At 42.5% G+C, this 27,690-nt stretch overlaps 1 protein-coding gene across 8 annotated transcripts in view; it reads right to left on the minus strand.

The window, feature by feature from the left end:
- Positions 1 to 27,690, minus strand: part of znf536 (zinc finger protein 536) — a 223,851-nt gene that overhangs the window by 143,506 nt on the left and 52,655 nt on the right. For all 8 annotated transcript variants that reach the window (XM_070964539.1, XM_070964512.1, XM_070964521.1 and 5 more), the window contains one exon: positions 1,112 to 1,211. The gene's annotated coding sequence lies outside the window, so the exon portion shown is untranslated. The remainder of the gene's footprint in view (positions 1 to 1,111; positions 1,212 to 27,690) is intronic.

A 27,690-nucleotide genomic window follows, 5' to 3' on the forward strand; every position in this document is an offset into this window, starting at 1 on the left:
CCACGCTCATCACTGTGGTGGGAGGCAAGGTGAAACAGGGTGACCATAAAACCAGAATGGCCGTCACTTAGTGTTCCCTGCGTCCCCCTTTCTATCTCCCACACCCCTCCTGCTGCTCCCTACACCCATTCCTCTCTTCTTATTTTTTTAATTTTTTTATTTTTTTTTTCTGTACTATGAATAAATTTAGTCTGTCCCGGACATGAAAATGTCAAATACCTAAAATACACCTAGGCTAAATAGCATATTAATTTTTAATGCCTGCTCATCCTATGCTGCTATTCTCATATCAGGCCTGTCTGCCAACAGCTGTTGCTGGCTCTCTGGCTGGGAATTTATCGTCCATCTAGCTAAAGGAGGGGAGAGAGGGAGAGAATAAAAAAATAGATGGGAGACATTGTTCAGAAGACAAGGAAAAGGGGAGGGACAGATCTGTGTTTTCATGGATCCCTACCTTGCATTTATATCACCTACACCTCACAACTTTCTTACTTTGATATACGAGTGGGGTTCAATTACACTAATGCCAAACATAAATTGTTCAGGATTTCTTCCTTTTCCCCCTCCGCAGTGTGTTATAGCGTAAGCCTCCTCATACATAAAAGAGAAATAAGGAGCAGAGTGGTGACATTGACGCTGGAGGTAGTGACATTGGGGAGAGCGGCAGAGGGAGACGAGATGCACTGAAGCAATGTGCCAGTGTGGGTGTTGAATGCCACCCATGTGCGTTTTTAGGTGGCATGTGGTGGATGATTATCATAGATTATCACAATCCAGATTGTTACAAGTTCTGTCTGCGCACATAGCAGCAGTGTACTGTAGCTGTGTGACTGTCTCTGTGTGCGTGTGTGTGTGTTTTGGTTTAAGACAGAGTGCCTTTGGGGATAAGACTAAATGGTGAGTGAATGACGAACAGTTGGAGTGTGTGTGTGTGTGTGTGTGTGTGTGTGTGTACGTGTGCCTTTATTTGTGTGTATGTGTCTTGTTCTTTTATCATTGCAGTGTGAGAAGAAACTATCATACAGGGTTTGGAAAAATGGGAAAAAAATCTTCAAGTTGAGGACATTTCGCTCCAGGCTGATGTATGAACTGTGTGTGTGTGTGAGCTTACCTTAACACTCCAACTGCATACTGGAGTGCAACCTGTCTGTTAGGATCAAGTGGCCTCTCACTGTCACTGCTGACTGACTACCGCTTGCTGGAATGGCCACCTAGAGAGAGGAACAGAGAAGGAGGCAGATTAGAAGGAGGTGATAATGAAATATAGACCTGAAGAGGCGAGGAGGAAGATGGACAGGGGATACAGCATGAAGAAGAAGACAGTGATGAGTGGAAAGGAAGAAGGAGATGGGGTGGGGGAGGGGTCGATGTCAAGATGAAAATCTAACAAATTCAGCGAGCGACGCTGCAGAGGTCAAGGGAACGCAGCCGAAAAAGGTTAAAGATGAAATCAAAGCCAGTGCGCTGCGGTGCCCGGAGGCACAGCTGAAAATCTATCCCTCCAGGGCAAGGCCACCGCTGACGCGAGGCAGACAAGAAGCTAAATACTGCACGCCACTCGGGGATCTTTCATTTTCAACCGATCAATAAGGGCTTATATTTATCAGGGCCTCCGAGCAGCTGCCACGTCTGACAACCTCCACTTCATTTTTGCACTCCTCCTCTGCTCTTTTTTCCTCCTCCTCCTCTCTTCCTCCTCCTCCTCCTCCTCACCCTCACACGCTAAATTGAGACCCATCGACCATGAAAAGGGGCAGAGACCCTGGATTGCCATTAACCCCCCTCGTGTCACTAGACTGTCTAACTCACACACACACAAAATGCCCTGGAGATACAATTCTGCTAAAGGTCTGTCTCCCCCTGCTTTAAAGAAACATGCCTTATCATTATGGCCTTGGCACAGACACCAGCACCTCTTCATGTCTTTTGTTTCTCAAGCTGCCCAGGCCACCCAAGACACACACACAGAGACACACACACACACACACACACACACACACACACACACACACACACACACACACACACACACACACACACAGAGACACACACACACACGTAAAGAGACAAACATGCAGACACACACTGCCCTGCCACGACCTGATTTCACTTTTAATTTCTGCCATTTTGTACATCTCTTTGTCGCCAAATTTATTTCAAATAACAAAAATATCAACTCCCAAATTACCACTATAAATCTGAAGAGCATTATGATAAGCGGAAGATTGGGTTTAGGGGTCTGAGTTAAAATAACTGGCTGTCTAATCATCTGCACAACAATATTTGCTGTGAGGCATTCTAAATAGATTATCGCTAGTCCATCTGTGTCATCATTGATTTATAAGGCATTAAGCTGCTTGGGGAAGGGAGAGGGCCTTGCCTTCTCTGCTGTTAAAGGGGCTTCTTGTTGAAATCAGGGGCACGGCAATGGAACAACTGTGGCACTCGTCTAACCTCCCCTTTAATCGTCAGGCGAGAGGAAGTGAAAATAGGACGGGCGTATCTGTTTTTTTTTTTTTTTTTTCCGAAAAGGGAAGTATGAATCCAAATTTTCTGCATCTCTTTTTGTTTGGCGATACAAAGAGAATGGGAGGAGGGGAGGAAGTAAAGGGAAAAAAAAATACACTCAGAGAGAAACAAATAGCACGCAGAAACACACATGCACATACACACATGCAGAAAAAAAAAAAAAAACAAGGGACATCATTAACATATGAATGCCATATGCAAATGGTAGGGAGAGAGCAGATGTTGTTGCATTTAATTGACCTATATGTGAATTGCATCCAAACCTTTCAGTGTGTTTTCTGGGCCCACTGAGTACAGTTTTGACTGGCTTTCTGGTACCACTCAACATATGAGCAGGGAGCGCAGCCATTTTAGCAGAGTTTAAACATAAAGCGGGAGATGACTAAAGATAGAAAAGAATAGAACCGAGGAGATTTTCAGGGAGTGTCTGTCCCTAGTTCTTTTTTCTGCATCCCTCACTGATGATTTCTCAGAACTGATAGCATTTTGCTTCTGAACAAGTGGTGATAGACAGTCATTAAGTGCACTTACTCATGTACTGTATTTGAGTACAATTTTGCGGTAGTCTATATCTATTTGATGGCTATCGATATCAATATAGACTAAAATATGCAACAGTCTATAAAATAATAATATAACGAAGAAAGACGTAATTCTCAGTTAATTTCAGTCCCGGCTGATTTGGTGACACCTGTGGTTGCTTGTGGTAACACCAGCTATGTGTTTTATTACTGAGCAACCTGTCTCCTAACAATTACGCTTAAATATCACCTCATGTGTTTGGGAGGAAACGTAATTGCTCATGGATTATGTTCATGTAACATGTTTAACATTTTTTTCCAATCCACAAAACCCTGCATTCTCACACCAGATAGGAATTTGTTCATCTCCTGCATATGATTGTGGTTAAGCTTTAAAAAGCGCTCCAGTTGAGGTTAGGGAAAGATCATGGTTTGGTTAAAAGTTGAAAAAGCAAAAACGTCCTGTCTTGTGTCACCGTTGACTTAACAACATTTGGCAATATTTAAGCAAAACCATGATCTTTTTGTAACTTAGCCAATTGTTTGGCCTAAACATCCCCATCGCTGATGATTATTTGCCTGGGTGAGGGCGACAGGCACTGGAGGGTTCTGCTAACTCACTCGCAATGTTGCGGTCTAGCGTGGTGCACAAAGCTCTGACTCCAACAGAGGCCTCTTACATTTACTTGATAGTTGAATCCGAAAAGAGAAAACTAATAAAATAAAACAAACCTTGGACTTGAAAAAAATAGAATAATAAAAAATATTTTTATTCCATGCAGAGCCCAAAGTACCACAATATGTCCTCCTTGTATTGATAACACAAATATTAGACGTGACTTAATACTTTATTTGTTAGCGAGTGTAATAGTCTCTCTAACAATAAGCTACAATAATAGAAATACAAACAGGTACATTCTTGTGGGGTGTTGTGGCTGCACAGCCAATCACTCGTGAATGCCATTGTTTTTTTATTTGGGGGGGGTTAGGGCGCTGTCTTCTGTGCCCTAGTTACACCCATTCACATGCTTTTAATGGAGGTGGGATCAGGAGGAAGCTAGTGTTGAGTGTAGTGCTTTGCATGGCTGGTATGCCGCCATCAGTGAAGAAAATACACTGTCATTTTCACCATTCATTTCATAATGTATATCTTTATTGGAAGCCATATCACAATGCTTAAAAAGAAAGAACTATTGGCTCATTTCAAATATTCAGTTCTATTTATTAAGCTTGCTGACTCATGCACCAGCACGGGAAAGACGTACTGTATGCAGAATGTAAATACACTGAATAGTTATTGCTGAAAAGTACTGACCATAAATATGGTCAGAAATGGGGTTTGATATCGTGAACATTTGAAGGTACGGGCTCTCTGACCTCTAATACAGAGTGTGATATATTGAAATGTATTTCCATCGTGACGTTACTATTTTAACTTCTTTTTTGTGACTACTTTGGAAAATCTGAGTATTTCCTCCACTACTTATGCCGAAGGGCCAGATGGAAGTGATTTTCAGAGTCTTCTCATACTTACTACACAGCCCCTATGAAGCCCCCCAACTAGGTTTTATTCTGCAGGTAGACACAGAAGAGGAGAGATAGTCACGCATTTCACACTGCAATGTTTGCATGGGTGAGCCATGAAAAACACAGATGCTATTTTCATCTGGGTCTCTGCCTTTCTGTTTTTTATTCTTCTCTTCCCCCCTTCCCTCCCTCTCTCTCTTATTCTCTCTTCTCTATCCCTCTATCCCCCCACACCCCCCCAATCTTGGGAATGTCATTAAATTGTATTAAATAGCCTTTTGTCCAGGGGGCAAGGACCACCCGATATATGATAATACATTAAGGCCCCAGTGTAGCAGCCACTGAGCCGAGACCATCTTAAGAACACGCATGGTGTGTGCCATTGTGTGCGTGTGTGCGTGAATGTGTGTGCTAAAGAAGTGGATGGCAATACGGCGAGAAAATAAGATGGAGAAAGGAGGATCAGACAAGTTGGGGTAGAGGAATAGAAAGAGTGAGATATAGAGAAAGAAAGGGAAAGGGAGGGAGAGAACAAGGTGGTGTGGCTGCCTGCCTGCGCATGTGGCTCCCTAACAACTGTGACACATACTAATAGAAACATACCTAATAAATTACGAGCTTTCAGGGTCTGGCAAGCTGACATTTTCTCTGTGCACGGGACAATTTCATATCTGCGGCGCAAAGTCGAGGGGCTGCTGGACCAAATTGCATCACACGGAGATGCCAGAGGATTAGCATAAAAATTAACACTTAAATTTCAGCTTATTGTCAACCCCACTCCTGCACCGGCTGCCTCACAACAATCAATTCTTCTTAGAAATCTGATTAGATTCCATGACGCTTATTATCCCAGTCATGTCTGCCTGCCCCCTTCACTTCCACCCCCACTACACACACACATACACACATTGGCATACTCGGAGCACGGGCTGCCATGACTGCCCAGACCATTTGTTTAAATAGAATTAAGGAGAAAATAAATCCATAGGTGTGGCATTTCTTTTGACAGATGATGCCTCATCCTCTATCTGGGTGTTTGTCTTGTGACCCGACGTGTTGATATTGTATCTTTTGGAAGTGACGCTCACCTAAACTGTCTGTGTTGCGGTGATGGCGGGCGGTCAGTCACAAAATATGAGCAGATATTATTCACCATTTTTCTTTTTTCAGTCAGCAGAATTAGCATTAAATTTAAGTATTTAGATTATGATCTCACTGATTCGCCTCAGTCTTATTTATAATGAAATGCCTCTCTTTATTTCCACCTTCCCCCCTTCAAAATGAACTTCATCACATCTCATCAATCCTCAAGTACACAGCCGTCACAAATGCTTTATGTTTACAGCAGAAAGCTGGAATGATGCAAAAAAAAAAAAAAAAAAAAAAACTCGTTTTGAGATCTCATGAGGCTGTCGCAATGAAATATTTGTCAATAACGCTTTCTGTTGAAGCACATTGCACAAGTATGTACTAAAAGCACAGCGCACGTTGGGTGGCTTTGGTAAGACTCTTGATTGTTTAGACAAATGGCATTTCATCGCATCCAGATGTCTTTAAGCTGTGCTCAACCACCATCTCCGCTTTCCAAGGCGCAGGCTGAATGTATACAAATATCTCCTCATAACTGCATTCCTCATCTGGGCCTGCAAGCGTCACAGCGCTCGTCACTGAGCTTGGATGACAGCCCGGTATGGAGAGTTAACATTTGATATTTAGATTTTTGAGGTAATCCTCACAGGGGCAGAATCTCTCCCTGGAAGGGAGGCTTGATTAGTTTAGCTCACCCTGACATCACAACAACAGCAAAAAATAGCTGACTTTTCTAACGGGTTAAAATCAACTGTGGCGTTTTTGCAGGGCAAAACCACATTTCACAGCAACACAAGTCATTTTCTTATCTGAATCAAAAAAAAAAAAAATGCAGCATAGGAAGCATACAAGTGGCAGGGAATGAGGTGCACCCTGCCCGGGACAGGCGTTATAACATAACACTGGTACAAAGGGTCCCGAATAAAGACGCCCACAGGGTTGAGAGAGAGGGAAGAGAGAGGGAGAAGGAACAAATCGTCTGATGTTCTAAGTGGATAACAACAGCTCCTGCTATGCAGCAGCGGAGGCGCAGAATAATTTAAACCAGCTACCCAGCTACCCCACCCATCCCTCACCCCCTGGCCACCCCTCTATTCTTATGTTAACACGGCTAAAGAGGAGTGGGCCACCCAGCAGCAGAGAACAGAAACTTAAGTCCACGCTTCAGGAAAAATAATCCATCTCTCTGCCTCTCCTCTCTCTTTGCAATGTAACGTTATTCACTTACACACACACACACACACACACACACACTTACACACACACACACACACACACACACACACACACACACACACACACACACACACACACACACACACACACACACACATACCGCTTGGTAAGGGAAAGGTTGAAACAGATACAGAGGGGAGAGCACCAGTACATTTACTGTGCCTTTAAAGCATATTACTTTTCAGACAAGAGTTTGAAGAATAATAAACCGAGTGCTTAACTGGGCTGTTTTCCCTTTCAGTTAACGCCACGCAACGGCAAGGCGGGGGCGAGAAGAATTCATAAGTCTTTAAATGCAGAGTAAACACTGCTTTCTTTGTTGATTGTAGAGCTCTGTTGTGTTTTTTTGCGGATCTTGCCCCCCTTCCCCTCTTTCTCTTTCTTTGTCTGTCTATCTCTCTTTTCCAATCTCCAACCAGAAGGGCTGCTGTTGTGTTTGGTCTCCAAACAGCACATCTGAGGTACACACCTCACTGACATTTTATAGGTTCAAATCCCCAAGAATGGGAGAGGGAGAGAGTCATATTTTATACTGGCGGTTTATTTTAACGAGCGCTTGTAATTAACGCAGCATGTCCTCTATCTCCCAGCCATCTATGCCAAGGCCTTTATTTAAACAACTTTATTGTGAAATGTTTGCGTTCTCAGCGCTCGGCCAGGGCCCACACACAGAATATTATTTCATACTTCAAGGGGAGGGTGGGGGGTGTGGAGGGGGGCTTTGGAAGAGTTTACGCTTTGAGCGGTTATTATTTTTGATTACAGCAAGACTCTTTTTAAAATGGATCAAGCATGGTAACCTTGCAAACACACATATACGCACGCGAACACACACAGTCTCACACATCTACAGGCTCATACTGAAGTTGTGAGAGGCTGAAAGAGAACCTGTTTACAGAAGGGGTGTGCAAACCTGAAGCCTTTGCCCGGGCCAAATGTACAATCTCAGAGTGATTTATGAGAGTAAGATCACACTATTTATGTCCAAATGAGAGCACTTGTTTAATGCCGCTGCTTGGGGGCTTCTTTTTGGAGTGTGTGTTTGTGTTCTTACAGGGTTTAATGGAATTTGATGGGGAGATTGAGTGTTTACACTTGTCAAAATGACCCGGAGTTAACACAGCGCTCAACATACACAGGCGTTTCTCCCAGGCTATCAATGCAAAGATTAAACTGTGCGATATGAGCATCCTATCAAAACCCACATGCGTTAAGTATGCTGCTGCATTTTGCAACTGTCTATTTCTCGAGCAAATTTCTTGTGGTGAACATATGGTGATAGTCTATAGTGGTTTCACGATATTTAACATTTGACTTTTCAGTGTGGAAGGACAACATGGTGTGAGCTGTCAGCACATTAGCAGCTACTTTTCCACACATTGCAGCACTTCTGATTAGCCTTACTTCTTCTTTGTGTGTTACTGCAACTGCAGAGTTGGACACTGGGTGGAAGAGAAATGTATATTGAAACCAGACAATACAGCACATGTATCTTATCTTCACTGTGAGGTCTTATGCACATTTTAGTTAAAGTGTCCCTCATAAAAACTAACCATAAATGCAAATTAAAGCCACATTCAGGCTAGATTATGGATTTTAAAATGTAAATGCAACCCATGTGATAATATATATAATATGCAAAACAGTCTAGTGCAGTGTTGAAATATTTCTGATTCAATTCTTTGACCTTCATGAAACACTCACAACAGATATTCTGTTCTTATCATCTAATAATAGAGCATATAATATCTTACAGTGCTGTACAGTGCCAGTGCATTACCATGCCTGCTGTCCAGCAGATCAGATGGATCACAGATTGCCTTGGGGAAGCTAAGTTTAGTATATTCTGCTTTTAGCACACAGAGATTGACAGGAAAAACCTGTGAGAGGGAGAATATGACTCATGACAAAGGTTGTGAGCAAGTATAGCTGCTGCTGAGCCACCAAAAAACACTTCAACAAATTGATTTTATGTCTTCTGACATTTGACTACTATTTTCCTTTTTAATACGAATCCAGGAAAAACGAGGCCCAAGAATCAATGAGTTACATAGGATGCTTGGTTACACTTCACCAGTGCTGCAAACATAGCCAATGCAACACACAAAGGCACAAAGTTCAGACGGTGTAACATGCACCAACTAGCCAGCATCTGCACCTTATTCCCCCTGGTATCCACTGCATCTCTGGATAGACACACATTCACACTTCTATATGAAATATTAAATCATGAAAATTTAAAATCATACTTGTAGATGTGGTTACAGTGGTCAGTGTTTTTGCTAAAGTGTCCTTAAGAAAATGAATGAAACCCTCAACTCTTCTCTAGCTGTTCCATGACCACCAGCCAGTGGAGGTCAGAGGCCAGACCCTCTCCTCAGGCAGCACATTCTAATGAGCAATGATAGTAAGAAATCCTGATGATCTCAAACCTGTGTTTGTTAGATGGCTTGCTGTGGACAGATTATCTGACTACAAGCAGAAGTAGTGAGGATCATCTGCTGAACAACAGTATTTTAATGCTGGCTAGTGGCTGCTGGTGCCCTCGAGTCACACAGGAACATGAAATGTGACCTTTCAAACTCTTGATGTCAGCCAAGTTTCCATATTAATCCCAAACAAGATCCTTACTGGACCATACTGCCTCAATTTGAAGCAACTGGTCCAAAGGCACCCTGTGTGTAAAAATGTGGTCATTTAGCTGTTTTTATTTTAGCTGGGGACTTATAGTTTAGACAGAAAAAATGCACATTAAAAATACATTTTTGAGCGCAATAATATTCAAGGGGTGAAGTAATGGTTAATTTTTAAAGGAGTTAGGAGTAAAAATAGTGAACTTCCCTTTTTTAACATGACAGCTCTTGATGCCCACACTCCACATTGCGTGCCAATGCTTTTTGGTGCAAATCTGATGTCTATTTTCTCTCCATCACGTAGACATCATCTCGGGGGAATTGTTCTAAAATGGTCTTTTAGCATTGTTAGCATTCATTCATGAAGTAAAAGAGCAAGTTGGCTGAGAGCGAACAACTATTGCATCTGATGTATAAGCAACATCTATGTGTAAAGGAAAATGACAGAACACATGTAAAAATCTTCAAAGGCAAATAATCTCTTCACAAAAATAACCTTTTATGGTAGTGGAACCACCACCAGAAAAAGCCACACTGTATTAAACAGCTGGTGACATCATCAAGATGAGAAATGCATATGCAAAAACATTTTTATTTTCCCGGTGGATTCAGTGAGAACAGAGGAATCTAAAAAACGATTTTAACCTGAATGGAAGCCATCAGTATGGCTCATGCTGGCCTTTACAGTCTACACTCCATTTGGCTGTGTAATTGCTGTGATGCCTGCTCTTAATGCATACATACAGCCTCTGACCAAATAGACCAAAGTATGTGAGCAGGTGGATTTTATGAAATTGTGTTTTAATTAAACAAGTGTTTGGAGCTAGTAATGATGCAGAAATAATCTCTTTTTTGCAGTTTAAGATAAACGGGCAGAGGCAAAGAAAAACAATTTTACACCAGACTAAAGAAGTTTAAAGAGCAACAGAGGTGGTAGAAAACTGTAAATCATCAAAGCTACTTAGTCAGCCTTATTCATAATCATTTCTATTTTCAGTTGAATTTGTTTTTTGCCATTGAAGTTTGCATGCTAACTAACTGCCACCATGAACATACAGGTTCTTTGGATGTCAATAACTGTACATACTTACGTCGTTTTCACACCTGACCAAGCGGACTCGGTTCGATTGGGGAGCTGAAAGTCGCAACATTGTTGCATTTATCACTTGTTTCGGTTCTGCTTTCACAATGTGATTTCTAAAGCGCACCGAACTTTCTGAGCAGCATCACGTGGTTGAAAGGAGCACTCGTTGATTGGATACAGTAGGAGGGGAAATCCCTCCCTCCCAGCCCGGAAAAACGACAGTGAACACAACTGTTCCTATAATGCTATCGTAGCTTGTCAGGGATTGATTCTGTTATTTTTCTAACATGTGACAACATATGAGCTCAGAGTTTAAGGACTGTGACTGTTGGTAGTTGTGATTTGATTTTGTTTAAATATGCCAAATTGTGAATTTATGGGTTACTGTTGTTCAGACAATTGAGCTAAGATAGCTAGCAACTGCTAATGTCAGCGGTCAATTGTTGCCATAGCAACAGTAAACATTCACATAAGGACTAATGAGCTGTAAATAGAGATGCAGAATCAAGCTATATTATAAATACAGATAGATATGTTGTATTTTAGCACAGAATAAATGATTTTAGTAAACTTATAGCTGCGTATGCACTGCGTATAGCGTCACTTAGTACATTTGGTCCTGTGTTTGGTCCAGTGAGCTTTCACACGGCATACGAACCGAACCAGGGTTCACTTGCAAGTTCGAGTTCGAGTTCGCTTGTTTGGTCCGCACCAGAGTTCGGATGAGCTTTCACACATGCCCAAACGAAGCGGACTATCTGAGGAAACAAACTCTGGTCTGTTTAAAGCGGACTAAACAGCTTTGGTGTGAAAGCGACCTTAACAGTTTGTCTCTTTCTAGTTCAGTTCAACATCTCCATTCCTCCTTCAGTCCTTCTCACCATCAGTTTCCTTTGCTCGCCTTTCCTCCCTCTCTTTCCTCTTGATTCAGCCCTTCCCCAGTCTCCTCTTCCCCTCCCCCATATGTTGTGGTGTGAGAGGCTATAAGGGGATAAAGTGAGATGTAGACACTTCTTTAGCTGGTGGAGGCCAAACAGATCGAAGACAGAGAGCACCTGGCTGCTGGGTAACCCACACGCTAAGAACTCCTCTCCTACCCTCTCCTTCCTTTCTTATCATCTTTCATTCTCCTGCATACTGTCCCTGCCCCTTCTTCATATGATTTTACTCATGTAGCCTACTTCCTTTCCCAATGAATTGGATGTGTTGAGTTGGCATTTTCTTTACACACAGCCACTGACAGATGCTTACACAAATCTTACATGTTTTTCTAACACTGTGGCAAGGCTGGTCTAAAACAAATTCAAAGCAAAAGTGCTGTGAGGAAAATAGTGTCTTTTTAAAGTGTAATTGGTTCACTGACTATTTAAAGGCATAATGTCTACACCTCAAACACACTTTCTCTCTGCCTCACACACACACAAACACATTCCCAAGAGCTCTCCAGCCCAACAAGTAGGGGTAGTGGCCATTCACTGGAGCTGTATCGATCGTACCTGGCTCCGCCAAACTCTCCACAGTGTCTTTCAAACCTATTCAATTTTTAATCGCCAGCCTCAACATCAGAACAAGTCCCGGTACTATCAAACCCACACACACGTACACACAGGAAAGAATGCAAAAGCCACAAACACACACGCACACACAGCTGCAAATGCACACAGAAACTTGAAAACATGCATAAACATCCCTATACTACCCACAGCACTTCAAACGCTCTTATCGCTCCATGCTCACACACAAGTACACACACCTCCCTCTCTCACTCACAAAAAAATACAGGGGGTGGCTGTCGCTCCGGAGGTAGAGGGGGTCGTCCCCTCATCACAGGATTGGTAGTTTGATTTGCACCTCCTCCTGTCTACGTGCCCTTGGGACACAAAACGCTGAACTCCAAATTGCTCCCCATGGTCAGGCCAGCACCCTACATGAGTATGTTAGTGGGATGAATGAGCAGCAAAAACCTTGCTTTGGATAAAAAGCCATTTACCATTTGCAGATGCACACATGAAAGCCATAAAGCATATTTCTGCAGACAATTCAAAGGCAGGGATTGTTCTGTAAATTAAAGCTGACAAATAATACTTGTACTTGTACCGTACATCTACATGAAAACAGAAAATGTGTGCCTGTGATTGTGTGTGATTGTGAGAGAGAGAGAGAGAGAGAGACATATAAAACCATGTGTTATCACCTGGCCCTGTCTCGTGCCCAGCCCCAGACTGTAGCCAGCTTTGACCTTGGGCTCCACTATATTCATTACATCATTAAGTTACCTCTTCATTAACTTTTCATTGTTTATGGAGGAGGCATCAGGAAGGAGAAGGGACGGGGTGAGGTGGTGGTGGGGGCTTTTTATCAAAAAACCTTATCCATGGCTGGGCATCCAGTCCCTGCTCTGCCTGCCCAGGAGTCCCTCCCCTGCAGTGTGAGGGGGTGTAACCTGGACATCAGACAAGAGGTTTTGTGTATGGCAGCTCGTTTGATTCTTCATACTGAAAGACTGGGGAAAATGGGTGGGAAAGAATGCTCTACTCTCCCTCAACAAACACTGCCCTTGTGCCCATGAACATGGCATTCAACCCCCAGTGAGAAGTTAGGTGTCCACTTAATCTTAATAACTAAGGCCATGTTTCCATGCATGGTACGTCTCGGTTCTACTTGCCTTGACGCACTTTTGGTACCAGGCACTTTTCTTGATCTCGTTTAACACTGCAGATAGTACCCCTCAGCGTTGGCAGGATTGTCAGCAGATTGCCACAGTGACGCTGCATGAAACTGACATCATCCTCAACACAACGCAGACACAGTGGAAAATGGAGGATATTGAACGGATGGCTGTTCATCACAGCAAGGAGACAAGCTTTGTTTCAGAAAAGGCTGAATGCACCAAGACAAAAGACTTCTGAAGCTGGAGAGTTTGGGAAATCCTGCATCAGAGTGCAGGAGATTAGATGAGTCTGGTTGCCAATCAGTGGTCCTCAGTGTGTTCATTCCACCTTTTAGTCGGCTCACTTGGAACCTCGACTGAGGTGATACCAAAAGAAGTACCAGGTTCCAGGTACTATCAACAATTTTTGACAATGGAAAAATGCTAGTCAGACAGGGTAGAAATGACATAGGGTAAGGTCCCTTTTTGTTAATGCAGACCCTAGATCTGTGCATCAATGTCTAATATCCAAATGGATCCAAGTAGACTCGCTATTAATGAATCTTAATCATTGTGGGGATAGGGTGTGTTGCTGAGACTGTCCACCCAAGAAACACAGTAGCAAGACATGTTTATGTTCAAGTGACAGATCCCTTCATTTGTTTGTTGGGAGTAGAAGGAGAAATACTGTAGTGCGATGTTGTTATAGAGCTACAATGTCTGCAGAGGGAGGAGATCAGGGTGGATAGAGGAGTCAATGAACTGTCACGACTGTTGGACTGAGAGAACCTACACATTTTTCCTTTTTTTTTCTTTAAATTGGAGGACTTTGCTGCTCTTTTTGTCCACAGCTGCTCATTACATGGTGGCATATCATGGATCTGTTGGGGTCGCCCACATTTTGAATGGGGTGTAATTATCCTCTGGTCTATTTCAGACTGAGTGTCCTCGGGTCCCTTTTAGATAAGATCTCTATTGTCCAAAATGTATTTCTGCACGTCGATTTCAGGCTGATACTCTAAGATCTTCACCCCCAGCTGCTCAGTGTTTTTAATAGGCAGCTACCAGTGAGACTATGTGTAACTGTGGGGTATGGGCAGAGTGTAACTGGTAAAGAGCAAGGAGCTCAGTCAAATTTCAGTGGAGAAATAAAGCATTTGGCATTGCATTTAATGTCCTTAATGTGCAATGTGACTTTTGTCCACATGACTTACTTGTGAAAATAAGCATGTGAAATACAAAGCACAGACAATTCTATGATCTGTTACCATGAAACATCATCTACCCATCTATCTGAAATCAGATTGTGAACATATTTGCGAGTGCTGGCCTTGTAGCCACCAGGCGCTGTTGTGCTTCCACACCACTCTGGCTTTCTGTCATTAGCGATGCATCGCCCCGACCGCAGGCACAGATTGTGTTTAAAAAAAAAAAAAAAGAGTCCTTGCCAGCCACCATCTACCATTGCAGGCCAATTATAAATGGCAAATCACTATACAGCTTTGCTTACTCACTCTCCCCCTCTCACTCACTCTTTTTAACAGCAGTGCCTGGCTAGACTCCACTGCTTCTCTTGAATAACATGTGTAGATGGCCCTTTGTGTTACAAGCTGCTGGACGCTTGTTAGTTCACACTTTTTCACCGAGAGAGCTCAGAGGGGGAGAAAGAGCGATAGACGTGTTCCAAGCATTGGAAAGTGTGATTCTAATTTTGTAATCTTTCTTAAACACTTTTAGGTTACATGAGCCAAAGTCAAATTGTGGTTCAGGTGATATTAAAATATTAAAATGTGAAATTACTATCCAAATACTCAGAGTACAAGACTGACTCTAAAGATCACTTATCAATCGCTGAACTCTAATAAATTAAAGAAAAGAAATCCTTTGGGGGGGTGGGGGGGGATCTTGAGAGATGTTAATATAACTTTAAAGAGGCTGAGTGAGAATTTTATGCACAAAATGGAACTCAAAAAAGAAACCCAGGGTTCAATTCAATTCAAGCAGTAATGGGTTTCCCTTACAACTGCTACACAAACCTGCTCTTTATCTCTGAAGATCCAGGTAGGATTTCTGTTTAAAGAAGTCTTTCATTGATAAGGCAAATAGAGGAAAGAGGAAGGTGAAACAAGAATAAGGAAGAACAACAGCTGAAAATGACTTATTGGTATTTTTATGGTTTTGGATGCCAATTAGTCGAAAAAAGGACATATGAATGTAAAGTTAAGCAAATCAGCACAGACAACAAATAAGCTGTGCACAAATTTCCAATCTGAGATGTATATTTGCTGTGATTGGAAATGTGCTCTTCCACATTGCAGTGACACTCAGATGACAGACTGTTACCTGATTGCTAATGTCTCCCTTCTCTGCCTGGCCCCTCTCCGCGCCTCTCTCTCTGTTACCTCAGTTCAATCAAACATCATGGAAATGGCGACTTAATGTCATGTCTTTCGTCTTATCAGTAACAGTGACTACTAATTGTTAGTTTGATATGGAATACTTCAATTTTATTTGTCATCTGATGTCTCATCTGTTAGTTAAAGCTACAGTATTGATCCACAAATGCCATAGTCAGGCAAGCTCTTTATTTAGCTGCATCAGATCCTCAGGCAGAAACTCTTTCTACATTACTTTGATAAATTTCAAATTAACATTATTTTACCATATCACGCTGCAAAAACAAAATTAAAATACATAAAGCATCTAAACCACATGTTGTGTTAAACCCATCTCCAAAATCCACAGACTGCAACTTGTAACTTAACCTGAAATTAATTTATTAATTAATATTCCCTCTACAAAATCATATCATCATGACAAACAATAGCAAAGAAGACTAAACATTAAAGTGGAAATAATGAGGGAGGAAGTTGGGAGAAATCAGATCTTATGCTCAGCCTGGAGTTTCAGGTATGAAATAATATGTCACGTTTTAGGCATCGAAATGGACGATTGCAGCAGCAGCACTGTACATGCATGCGTGCATACCACACACAGTCAGTCAGCTGATATTATCTTGCAGGTCTTGTTTTTCAGTATGTTGTGCTGCTGAAAAAAATGTGCGCAAATACACCAGGACCCTTGTTTTTAGTCTGGTTTATTGTGGTAGCAAATGAGATGTGGAAAAGTTGGCAGCCACAGCTGAAAGATCAAATCTTACTTTGCCCTCCTCCCTTAAAGGCATCTCCATGTCCTATACTGCCTCTCCTCCTCTGCAAGAGAACATCGATCTCTACATACAAGGCTTAATCTACTTACAGTAAGAGTTTGACTGATTTTGGAAAAAAAAGAAACTTTCAAGCTTTGAAAGAACAAAACAGAAATCGAATTCATGTATGCTAGCCAAATGATGATGGAAAATGCCAAATCTCTTGACCAAATGTAAGAATGACAAATTGACAGAAAATGAAAATTAGGCCAAGTCTGGCCATAGAAAAACTTCTCCCAGAAATTTATTTGCTCATGCAGTTAAACCACCCGAAGTTGATGAACTGGAGACACTTAGACAATGGATGGACACCAAACTGAGACGGATGAGTTCATTTTTCACCCAAGTCAAAGAACAGAAATTGTAATGTGGTGAATGAAATAACTGAAATAACATTTTTTTTTACCAAGTTTTCTCAACACTAAAATACAACACTTGCAGCAAGTGAGCACTCTGTCCAAAGACATCTGACTTCACTGACACTTTCTCCACATTTTTTCATCCTTTGATAATTCTGCTTGACACATGAATGTACTGTGCAGTAAGTAGTTTACTGACATCAGATTACATGTATTGTGGGTACCAAAGCTGTTCCCTGATAATTACCTCTCTGTCTGCAGCTGCCATTTAAGCCGCCAAGGTGTGAAGGTGCCATATGCACCTGTAAGGTGTCAAGGTCTCTCTATTTATTATAACCACACACTCAGAAAAAAGCCATTCCTCTGTCCTTGCCTGATGAAATACTCCCAACAGCACAACAGAGAGAGAAAGTGAGACAGAGCATCAGAGAGAATGAGATGAGATGGTTTTTTGTCTGTCTGACAGGTAACATCCAAACTGTTTTCTTCTCTGTCTCAGAGACAGTTGTGTCTGCCTCACAGCATTACTGTCAAGCTAATCTATGATGGAACCACTCGAACTTCCCTTCCTCATGTTAGCCTTATGGCTGTATTCACAGACAGTACGTTTAACACTTGGAGCAGACCCATTTCCAAACCCATTTGAGCTCGAGGATTATAAATGATATGATAAAAGGATAAAATAAAGGATGTTTTCCACTGCTTCTTACTTTAAAAGGGAGCAGAGTGGTGTTTTAGAAAAGGTTAGCATGAGCTTAGCATGTACAGAGAAACTCTCCCAAACACTCCAGCATTAGCTCTATAATATAAAGGAAATATTGCATATTTAGTAAGCAATCTCTCAGGAGATGATTTCTGAAATCTAAACCAAGACCATGTGTCTGGTTCAACTTTTCAGACACAACATTTTCAAGTTTCATTATCACATGATTGTGCATACTGTATGAGTCCTCTCTGTATTTTGCTGTGGTTTTCTAGTTTAGCGTGACGCACAACACTGACTGACTCCAAATGATTCAGCTCGACTTTACAAGTGAAAGCAGCATTCAAAACATGTCAAAACAGACGTAGGTGGTTGTTAGGCCTGCAACTGGAAATATGAGTTGGTGCACTAAATGCAGAGGTGACGACTTGGATCAATAGCGTTAGCGCTAGCGCTGAGTGTACAGTGTGTCGTCATTAGACCACACACAGGCCTCACATGTACCCGCAGCAATCAGAGTGCTGCCTTCGCTATCTGACAGGGAGCACCACTAGGGAAATGAGGCACTGTGTGTATGAGTGTGTGTGTTGTGCACATGTGTGTGAGGGAGAGAAAGACCTCAGAGCCCTTGGGACAGCGTGTCACATAAGCTCCATCACAAGGCCGCTTTATTGGGCCTGGCATGGGTCAGACCCCTACTGTCATCTTCAAATATACCCGCCACCTGCTCACACACAAACAGAGCTACACACATGAACATGGACACAGATACATGCTCCCACATGCGTATGTGTACACGTTCATCTCACACACACACACTCATGCATACACAAACCAGCACACATGGCTTGCAAAGAATTCATCTGGTGTTTTCTGGTAATTGCAACAAAAACACCAAATTTGGACGTGTCACATTCATTTCCCAGGACCCCAGAGTGGAGGGCTAATTTCAAACAGCCTCCCCCTCTCACACGCAGACCTCTGTCCTTTTTTCTCCACCCGCCCCTCTTTTTTTTTTTTTTATCCTCTCATCTCAGAGGGGAAAAAAGGCTGCCTTTTATACACCGGCAAGTTTTGCAGACGGTTATTTGCTTAAGAGAGGCAAAACTGACTGAAATTCCTAATTCGTCTACCCGGGAAGTGTTCATGCCACTCTGCCTTCAGATTCCACATGTCTAAGATATACACCCAGGCCTCTGTGCCAGGGACTCAGCCGCCAATAATATAAATTAGCAATGCAATAAGATTTGCAAAGCCGCCACAATCAGCCCTGAATGCATAAGCAAATCAGTCACTTTCTCCCCTCTTTTCCAGCTAATGCCAGTCTACTTTTTTTTTCACCGCAATGTTGATTTAATACATCTGATAATGCAGGGATGCGATCACTACTGTACTTATAATGTGCATGTGTCTGTATATAGTGTATTCTGACGTTTTTGTATTACTTTGCAATATGTTCGTAGTCTATTTTGTAGCATTTTATACATATGGGAATGCATTTATTTGCTACGTGCATAAAATTGGCTCACTGAACTCTGCATTATCACAAAATTAGCCCACATGCATAAGAGTGTGTATGTGAGTGTCCACAGTATGTGTGTGCATTTTTTTCCTCACGATCACCAGTATGGTTCTGTGTATGACTGTGTGAAACGGTGTGTGCACGTGTCTGTTCTGTGTGACGGTGTGTGCCTGTGTGTGTGTGTGTGTGTGTGTGTGTGTGTGTGTGTGTGTGTGTGTGTGTGTGTTCCCTGATGGAGATAAGTCTGAGTGGTTAGGAGGGAACAGATGTCAGCTGGTGTTGGCTGCCAGGAAGACTGAACAAAGCCAATCACGTTACCTTCCTGTCCAAAATGCATGGCAGACGGAGACCTGCATCTAACAACAATTTGTGGCATTGACTCTGAGAGCATGCCACCCTGCCTGCACCCCCTCCCCACCCACACACACACACACACACACGCACACACACACACACACACACACACACACACACACACACACACACACACACACACACACACACACCACCCCCATCCTGTTTAGAATAAACCTGGTAAACGACTGGTGGAGATATGAAAGATTGCAGGGGGAACGAACAAAATGGCGTCTGTAATGTGATCTGCCCTTGTTGCTACAGTAGCTTAATCATTCATAAGCCTGTACGATGGAAGGACTGGCAGACTCTGAGTCTCTACTAGGATCCTTTGTTCCTCTTCAAAAATTATTCTTGACTGTTTCTTTGCAACCAATCATTAAATCAGATGTCTGAAGGCTGTAAATTGTGTGTTGTTGTTTTCTACATCAGTATAAGCTCTCCAAAAAACAGCAGTTAAATGTTAACTGACTAACGTCTCTTCTGTTCCCTTCCCCTTTACTTCCCCTGCATCCCTCTTTTCAGCCGTCCCCTCTTGTTCTTTCTCTGTCGAACTAAATCATGTTAGCAGTGAGTTCCTTCATGCGTTGGGATAAAAGTGTAAAAGCTAATTTGGGAGAGAAACGCACACATCTTAATTATTTTGGAAGAGAGGAGTGAGTCATGTAGAAAAGCATATTCGCCATGTATCACAAACAATCGGGAGTAGTGAGAGGAGACAATAACATGCCCACGCATGCACGCGTATAGAAGCAAACAATGTGGACAATTTAGACATTTTTTCATTTTTTTTGTTCAGGACATATGTCAATGTCCACACAAAGACTAGAATTTGCATATGCTGTTTCTCTTAACTCTGATGAGACCAATTTTATGAGGCCTGCAAAACCACAAATTCCTCTTTCTCTCAAGCTAGTTTGATCTCACTGACAGTATGACAAGAGTCCAGTTGTCTCAGCAGGGTGGGCAGACAGACACACAACTCTGTCAGGCAGCAAACTCAAGGACTGCACTGTCATAGCCAGCTCGGTTGGGCCGATGACTAAAAGGGATATCTCTAGGACTGAGGTGTCCCATCTGGGCTAAATGCACACACAGACCAAGAGCGGGTGAATCAACTTTAAAGTCATGTGGGTTCCATCTGATCCAATCCTGCATGCATTCGAATTAAAAATTCCCCCATCTATTTTCTAATTCTCCCACAGACAGTTGAGTAGAAGAAAAACAGCACAGACACACTTTGAGGCGACAAATTAAGCATCCAAATGTGTGTGTGTGTGTGTGTGTGTGTGTGTGTGTGTGTGGTAGTTGCCTTGGCATCTTAGCCTTGACTGACAGATCCTTAGAGATTGGAACAAATCTGTTGACCTTTGACCTCCCCACTGAGTTATAAAAACCACACTCCATTTCCCTTAAGACTTTAACAGCCTGCACAATTGGTGTGTGTGCATGTGTGTATGCGCATGTGTGTTTGCGTCTGTCTGTGTCTTGTGTCTACGAGGGCGTGCACTGTGTTTGTGTGAGCGTGTGTGCGTGTGTGTGTGTGTGTGTGTGTGTGTGTGTGTGTGTGGCGTAACCCTGAGGTTAAAGAGCAATCTGCAGCCAATTAAGCGCTTCACTAGGAGGGCCCTGCTTCCATGAATGAGAGGAATGCTCTACGAGCTTAGGAGAGAGCGACTTGACTCAGTGTTTTGGAAGCAGTGTGTGTGTCTGTGTGTGTGTGGTAGCTGTGTGTCATGTTTGAGACGTTTACAGTGCAGGTTTGTGTGCTGGTAACAATTAGGTGTCAGGGAGCTGATGTAAGAGTTTAAAAGTTCACCACATCCAAAAAACTGGTTTTGAGCTGGGTAGAGAGCTTGAAAGCAGCAGTCCTGACCTAAAATACTGAGCCAATCACAGACTCGCAAACCTCTGTGGAACATCAGGAGGGTGAAATGTCTATTATAACTCTGATATGCATCAATGTGTTCATCTATCCTCAATGATATTTAGAAAAAAAAGTTCTGCATTTTGTCAGCACTCTGTCACAAAAGTTGGGGCACTGTGTGAAACGCACATGAAAACAAAATCTAGTAATCTCCTCTATCCAATCAATCCAAAGTGGCTACCCTCGCTCCATCCTCGCTTATGAACAATTGTGTTTTTCGAGGGATACTATCACCTGTTACCAATGAACCTGTTTACCTGTGAAATGCTTCAAAAACACCTGTTCAAAACATCCCACAGGTAAACTTCTCCAGTCTTGCTTGAAAAGTGTTGCTGCATCAAATCCAGAATAAGCAGATATTAACAAAAATCAATGAAGCTGATGAGGTCAAATATTAAACATATTGTCTTTGTACTGTTTTCAATCGAGTATTTGTCAAAAAGGATTAGCAAATGGTCACATTCTGTTTTTCTATGTTTTACACAGCGTCCTAACTTCTTTTTGGAATCAGGGTTGTAGTTTGATCTTATGGTCTTGAGGAATGTGTAATTATCATTTGTGGTTCTACTTTTTGGTGGTTTGCAATAACATTGGACAGACCTATGTATGATGAGGATAGAGTTTCTAATGCTTTAGGTTTGTGATGTCTTTTGTATTTTGTATAAAACTAATTGCAACAAGATTAAGGAAACTAGTTTCCTTTTGTCTTGATTATACTTGATCATTTTATTTAGATGCAGTGGACTGAAAAATCTGCTGGTGTGTTTGTGCATGAAGCCTCATCAGAGTCAATTTAAATAGCTCAAAACCACAATTTTGCCTGAGAATAAAACATATGACAACCTTTAGCCTCTCCTTATAGAGAGAGATGCAGTTTGCCAAGATAGTTCGACAGTAAACCAGCCTGCGCCACACCAGGACCCTGAAACTGCAGCAGCTGAATTGAATTTAGCCATCATTCATTTCATTACACCTGTGCTTTTCCTACTGCGACATGTCAAAATGTCAGCAGTGAAAAAAGCCTTTTGTACACTGGATCATTCAATACTCTTTCTCATACTGTTCTTATTGTGTTTTTGAAAAAACGAGAATTCTCTGTGCGACACATTGTTTTTCCCATGAAATGTTTAGATCTGCACATGTTAAAGCTTTCATGTGGTTGCAGTTGACTTTTCATTGGGTCTTTTTTGTGTGGCGGTCAGTTATAAAAAATACAAATATGAAATGAAATGAAAGCTACATTTAATAGCAAGAAAAAAAGGCGATGGAGCAAAATGAGGGGAGGAACAGTGCAGGAAGGGAGGCAGGACGGGTCGATGTCCAAACTGTTCTCCTTCTCCCGCCCGCCACCCGCACCTCCTCCCAGCAGCCTCTGCCATCCATCAGTGGGAGAGCAGAGAGGATCGGGCCCAGAGTAATGAGCCGTAAGCCCCCTTACACGTGTTGACGCGTCGCTAAATAAGATCCATTTACCTAGGCTACCGCCACCGCGCCCTGCCGACGACTGCAGGAGAATGCATCGCCCTCCCCAGTGCACCTCAAACACACCTCTTGTCACACACAGTCATGCATACCGGCTGTGTCTGTGCATGAGCTTACTTCCGTTCCTCTCTGGTTAGTGCTATCTATCTGCAAATCTGCCTGTGTGTGTCTCAGAGAAAGAATATCTATGTGTTTGTGTGCACGCGCGTGTGTGTGTGTCTGCGCCTGTGGGCAGGGAGGATGGCATGGTGATCCAGTTACTCAAGACAGACAGAAGCAATCGTTCTCCAGTTACAGAGTTTTCTCCGAGACTTGAGGGCATCACTGTCAAGTGTCGAGGCCATCAGGGAAGTCTCGCTTTAGACGATTACACTCAATCTGGTTTGTGTGTTTGTGTGTGTTTGAGTGTGTGTGTCTGAGAATGGGGGGAGTTATAATGTGACCTCCACGGCTGTAGATGGGCTACACTGAGGGTTGCTTACTTCCTTTAAGAATGATTATGTAGCTTTTTGGTGTTTTAGATTTCAAAAATATGAAAAAAAAATTAAGTTTCTGCTGCTGCTCTTCAGGTTCAGCTAAGACTGCAACCAATAGAAACAGACACTGAAGTCAAAAACAGTGAAGGCCTGTTGAAGTGAAGTCATTAAACTGAAATTTAACATCAGCAGCTATCCTCTTGAAGCTTTCAACCGAAAATAGATGTGCAAGACAAATAAAAAAAAGAAAGATAGAAATCCAACTCACAAACTCTCCACCCTCCATCTATGTGTGTGTGCAGAGGGGACTGAGGGTGGAGAGAAAGGAGAAAAATCGCAATCTCACTTGCTTCAGAACAAGTTATTTCCTCTTGGTTTGTCTGCCCGTCCACTGTCCTACCACTTTCACAGCAGCCTAACTGACTAATGGTGCATTTAGAGGTGGCATTAGGCGAGTGTTTACACTAGTAAAAGGTGTGTGTCATGCTCAGCCCCTATGTGAAAATCACCCACTGTATGGGAGCAAACACCACTCATACAAAGCATCCTCACAGAACAAAGGAGGAGAGTGGTGGGAGACACAGAACCAGAAAGAAGGAACGGAAGAAATGTCTGCAAATCACAGAAAAAGGTAAAAAAAAAAAAAAAAAAAAAGAGAGAGAGAGAGTGAGACAAAGAGGGAAAAGCCACAGGAAAAAAGAAAACATGCAGAAAAGGGGACAGATGAGTGAGCAAGGCTTTAGTAGCGCTGTTGGGGTGAAAGAGAATGCCACTAATAATGAGATGTCTATTTTACCCACCAGCTCTCTGTCTCTCTCGCTGCTACGCCTGTTTTCCTCTGGCCCCCATTATCAGTGCACTTGAACCCGGGGATAACAATGAGTTCACAGAGATTGAGAAGTGCCTAGGCCTTAATTGTATGTATTTAGTCACGCAAACAGAGGCAATGGCCTGAGAACGCCTAGTTAGCCAATGACATCATTTAGCCACACAGCCACTTTAACTCAATGGGGCTGCTGTGGCGTACAGCTCTGTCACTTTACCCTGTCCCTGCCTACCATCCCTCTGTCTCTCCGTCTCGTTCACTGTTGAAAAATTCCCTTAAAATAGCTTCCATCACTATCTTTTCTTTCCCACAAGGTCACTCTATCTAAGGCCTTCTTCACACCTTTTGGCCCACAAGAGACTGAAGTTTATTCATCAAACCTTGTGTCTTTTTTTGTCTTCGTCAAACATAGAAAATGGAAATTTTATATTATAAAGCACATAGTTTCGAGCTTACGTCTGCAGCTAAAAAAATGTATTTCCTTTACCAGTGCGATTATTGACCTGGCAAAGATCTGTGATTAACTGCTGTACTGCTCAGTCAAACTGTTGTTACAACATGTCAGAGAGTACGGGAAAAAGCCCACAGCAGTGTCCCAGAGACCAGACCGACATGTTCAAACTGCTTGTTTTGTCCAGCCAACAGTATTCAATCTATTTGACATGCAATAATACAAAACTGAAAAAATCAATACCCACATTTCAGAATCTGCTAAATTGATAAACAATCCTAAATATTTTTTGACTGTTGATTTCAAGTAAACAGTTTATCAACTTATAGTTTCAGCAGCATTTGAGTCAAATTTTCTTTATGATTTTTAATGTTTTTTTTATTTGCTCTGTGTGTTTGGATGACTGTGTGTGTGTGTGTGTGTGTGTGTGTGTGTGTGTGTGTGTCTATTTGTTTGCGTGCATACTTTTGTCAATCAATGGTGGTTGCTGGCAGTCACAAAGATGATGATGGCACCGAGATGTTAGTGTGCCTCACTTGCTCGGCACAAAGAAGGGTGTGTGTGTGTGTGTGTGTGTGTGTGTGTGTGTGTGTGTGTGTGTGTGTGTGTGTGTGTAGAAAGGAGGGGTGCTTCTCAAGCAGGGATGTCAGCACTTGAAAAATCAATCACCATCTGGGCTCATTTCATACAAAGGACAGAGGGAGGGGAGGATAACTCACACACACACACACACACACACACACACACACACACACACACACACACACACACACACACACACACACACACACACACACACACACACACTTCTTGCATCTTTCATTTCATGCAAAGACAACAGAGGGCAAAAATGTACAGCAGTGAGGTGCCCCTCTTGTCTCCTGCCTTTCTGTTTCAAGGAAACACTTAAAAACTCTCCTCACCTGGATCCTGCTGGTATAAAAGCAGGTGCAGTTTCCTCCTCTGCCCCACACCTCCGCCTGGCCATTTTCAAATCGGAGGTTGCGGTGGTTGCAGTGAACGGCGAGTGTGCAATTGAGGAGGCAAGCATTGAACATGGAGGGGTGTTTTCAGGGGAAAGTACTGGCCATGCTGGGGCCTATCTAAGCCATTAGGGCCTGTGCTATGTGAACACACTGCATCGATGCTGGTGCGCAAGGTCACCCAAAGCAAACAGGGATAAGAGGAAAGAAAAGCAAAGATTCATCTGCTTGAGTTAGCACCACAGGTCAATGGGTTTACCTCCCATTCACCGCAGCACGGCCCTCATTTACAGATGCTGCGTTAACTCCCTTTCAAGACCTGTTTTCACCTTCATATAAGGCACTTTTATATGAGAAAAGTGAATGTTTTATGCAAACAAGATTTTTTTTTTAAGTATACACAAAGAGCGTCAGACATTGAAAGCGTGTGTGTGCATGTGTGTGTGTGTGTGTGTGTGTGTGTGTGTGTGTGTGTGTGTGTGTGTGTGTGTGTGTGTATGTGACATGATTTTTGCTGCGGTGCTGCCTCCTTTCAGTTGCACAGCTGTGTGAGAAATACCAGTGGCAGAGGCTGCTGAGGCAGCGAAAGCATTTAATACTCGACAAACAGTTATCTAAGCCCATGTCCAATAGCTAGACATCACTGTAATGTGACCTACATACTAAGTGAATAAGGATTTTTTTTTGTATGTCAGTTGGGGTGCGGTGGGGGTACAGGGCACTGGGTGGGGGTTTAGGTGGAGATGTGAGCAGAACTCTTTTTCTCCTGCCGGAGCAAAAAGAGAAAGTGCAGTATAATGTAACAGAACATATTGTGCCCTCCTAGGCATTGAACTGTCCCTCCTTTGTTCATTTTTACCGTTGAGAAAGAGGATTTGCTCCCTTTTTTGAGGAATTAATGAAAGGACAAGCAGGGGGAGGTGCTGTGATTTTTTTTTTTTCCTTTTTTTTTGGTTAACACTTTTGTTAAGATGCATTAACCTCTTAACAAGAAGGCAAAGCATCGGTCTCAGGGATGTTGCAACCAAAACTCTCTTTTCTCATTCTCAGTCGTTTTAGGGTGATCTAAATTAACGGTATATGAGGACAGCATGTTTAAATGCCATCTTTTCTGACACTAATGTCACTTCTGTTTTGATCATGATTATCTGCTTCACCATTTAACACTCAATGACCGCATGGTTTGAGTTTCTCATTATTTTTGGTACCAAACCTTGAGAAGGGCAGTGTTTCGACGTGTTGCAGGACACAGAATTAAAAGCCCATTATGCATAATTTGAGGCAGAAATGGAGAAATTCACATCAGAACAATTTTGATAGGTTTGGTCCCAATCTCAGCCTAAAAATTGATGAATGAATAAACACACACATGCACGCAAACACACACATGCACACTCACAAGCACACAGTCAATCTGCCTGGCCACATCAACAGAGCAGGTGTCCTTAGTAATGCACCATCGCGCACTTGGATCCCTGCGTCTCAGAACAGAGGGAAAAGAGGGAGGAGGGAAAAGCAGGGAAAGAAATAAAGGACAGTTAGAGGAAAGAGAGGGAGCGAGTGGCTGTGGTGGTATTTTTTTTTTTTTTTTGTGAATATTGCAATGTGAAGATCCGTCACCAAACTAGACGTAACCAAAACTAGTGTGTATGTAATCTGACGCAGCAGTAAAACTTGTTTGAATGCACCTCATTTCTTTGCTCACGAACGCAGACTCCTACACTCGTTATTTTGAGGATGATCAAAAACATTGAGATGATGTATTTTCGGTATCTATATGAGAAATTTTATCAGGAAGACAGGCCGCAAGCCTAACTGAGGGGAAACTAAGCAGAAAGAAATGTACTTAGTAAAGACCATGCCTTTGCCCCCTGCTGAGTCTCAGCTACATGGTACATAAATAACCATTATGAATCACGCTGTTTGGTCTCACCCTGCCGTTTCTCAAACAAGATACAGTTTCCATTTAGCCACAATGGTGATGAGCAAGCCTCCTGCGACGGTGCACCATTTTGAAAAAAGCAGCAAATGAAACAAGTTATGTGTTTATCTAGTGCTTCAATTTGCTAAAACGTACAAAATCAGGCAATTTTATCCAGTTTGGATCATCGCATTTTCAGCTGTTTGGTG

The sequence above is a fragment of the Chaetodon trifascialis genome, chromosome 1, assembly GCF_039877785.1.
Source record: "Chaetodon trifascialis isolate fChaTrf1 chromosome 1, fChaTrf1.hap1, whole genome shotgun sequence".
NCBI lineage: Eukaryota > Metazoa > Chordata > Actinopteri > Chaetodontiformes > Chaetodontidae > Chaetodon > Chaetodon trifascialis.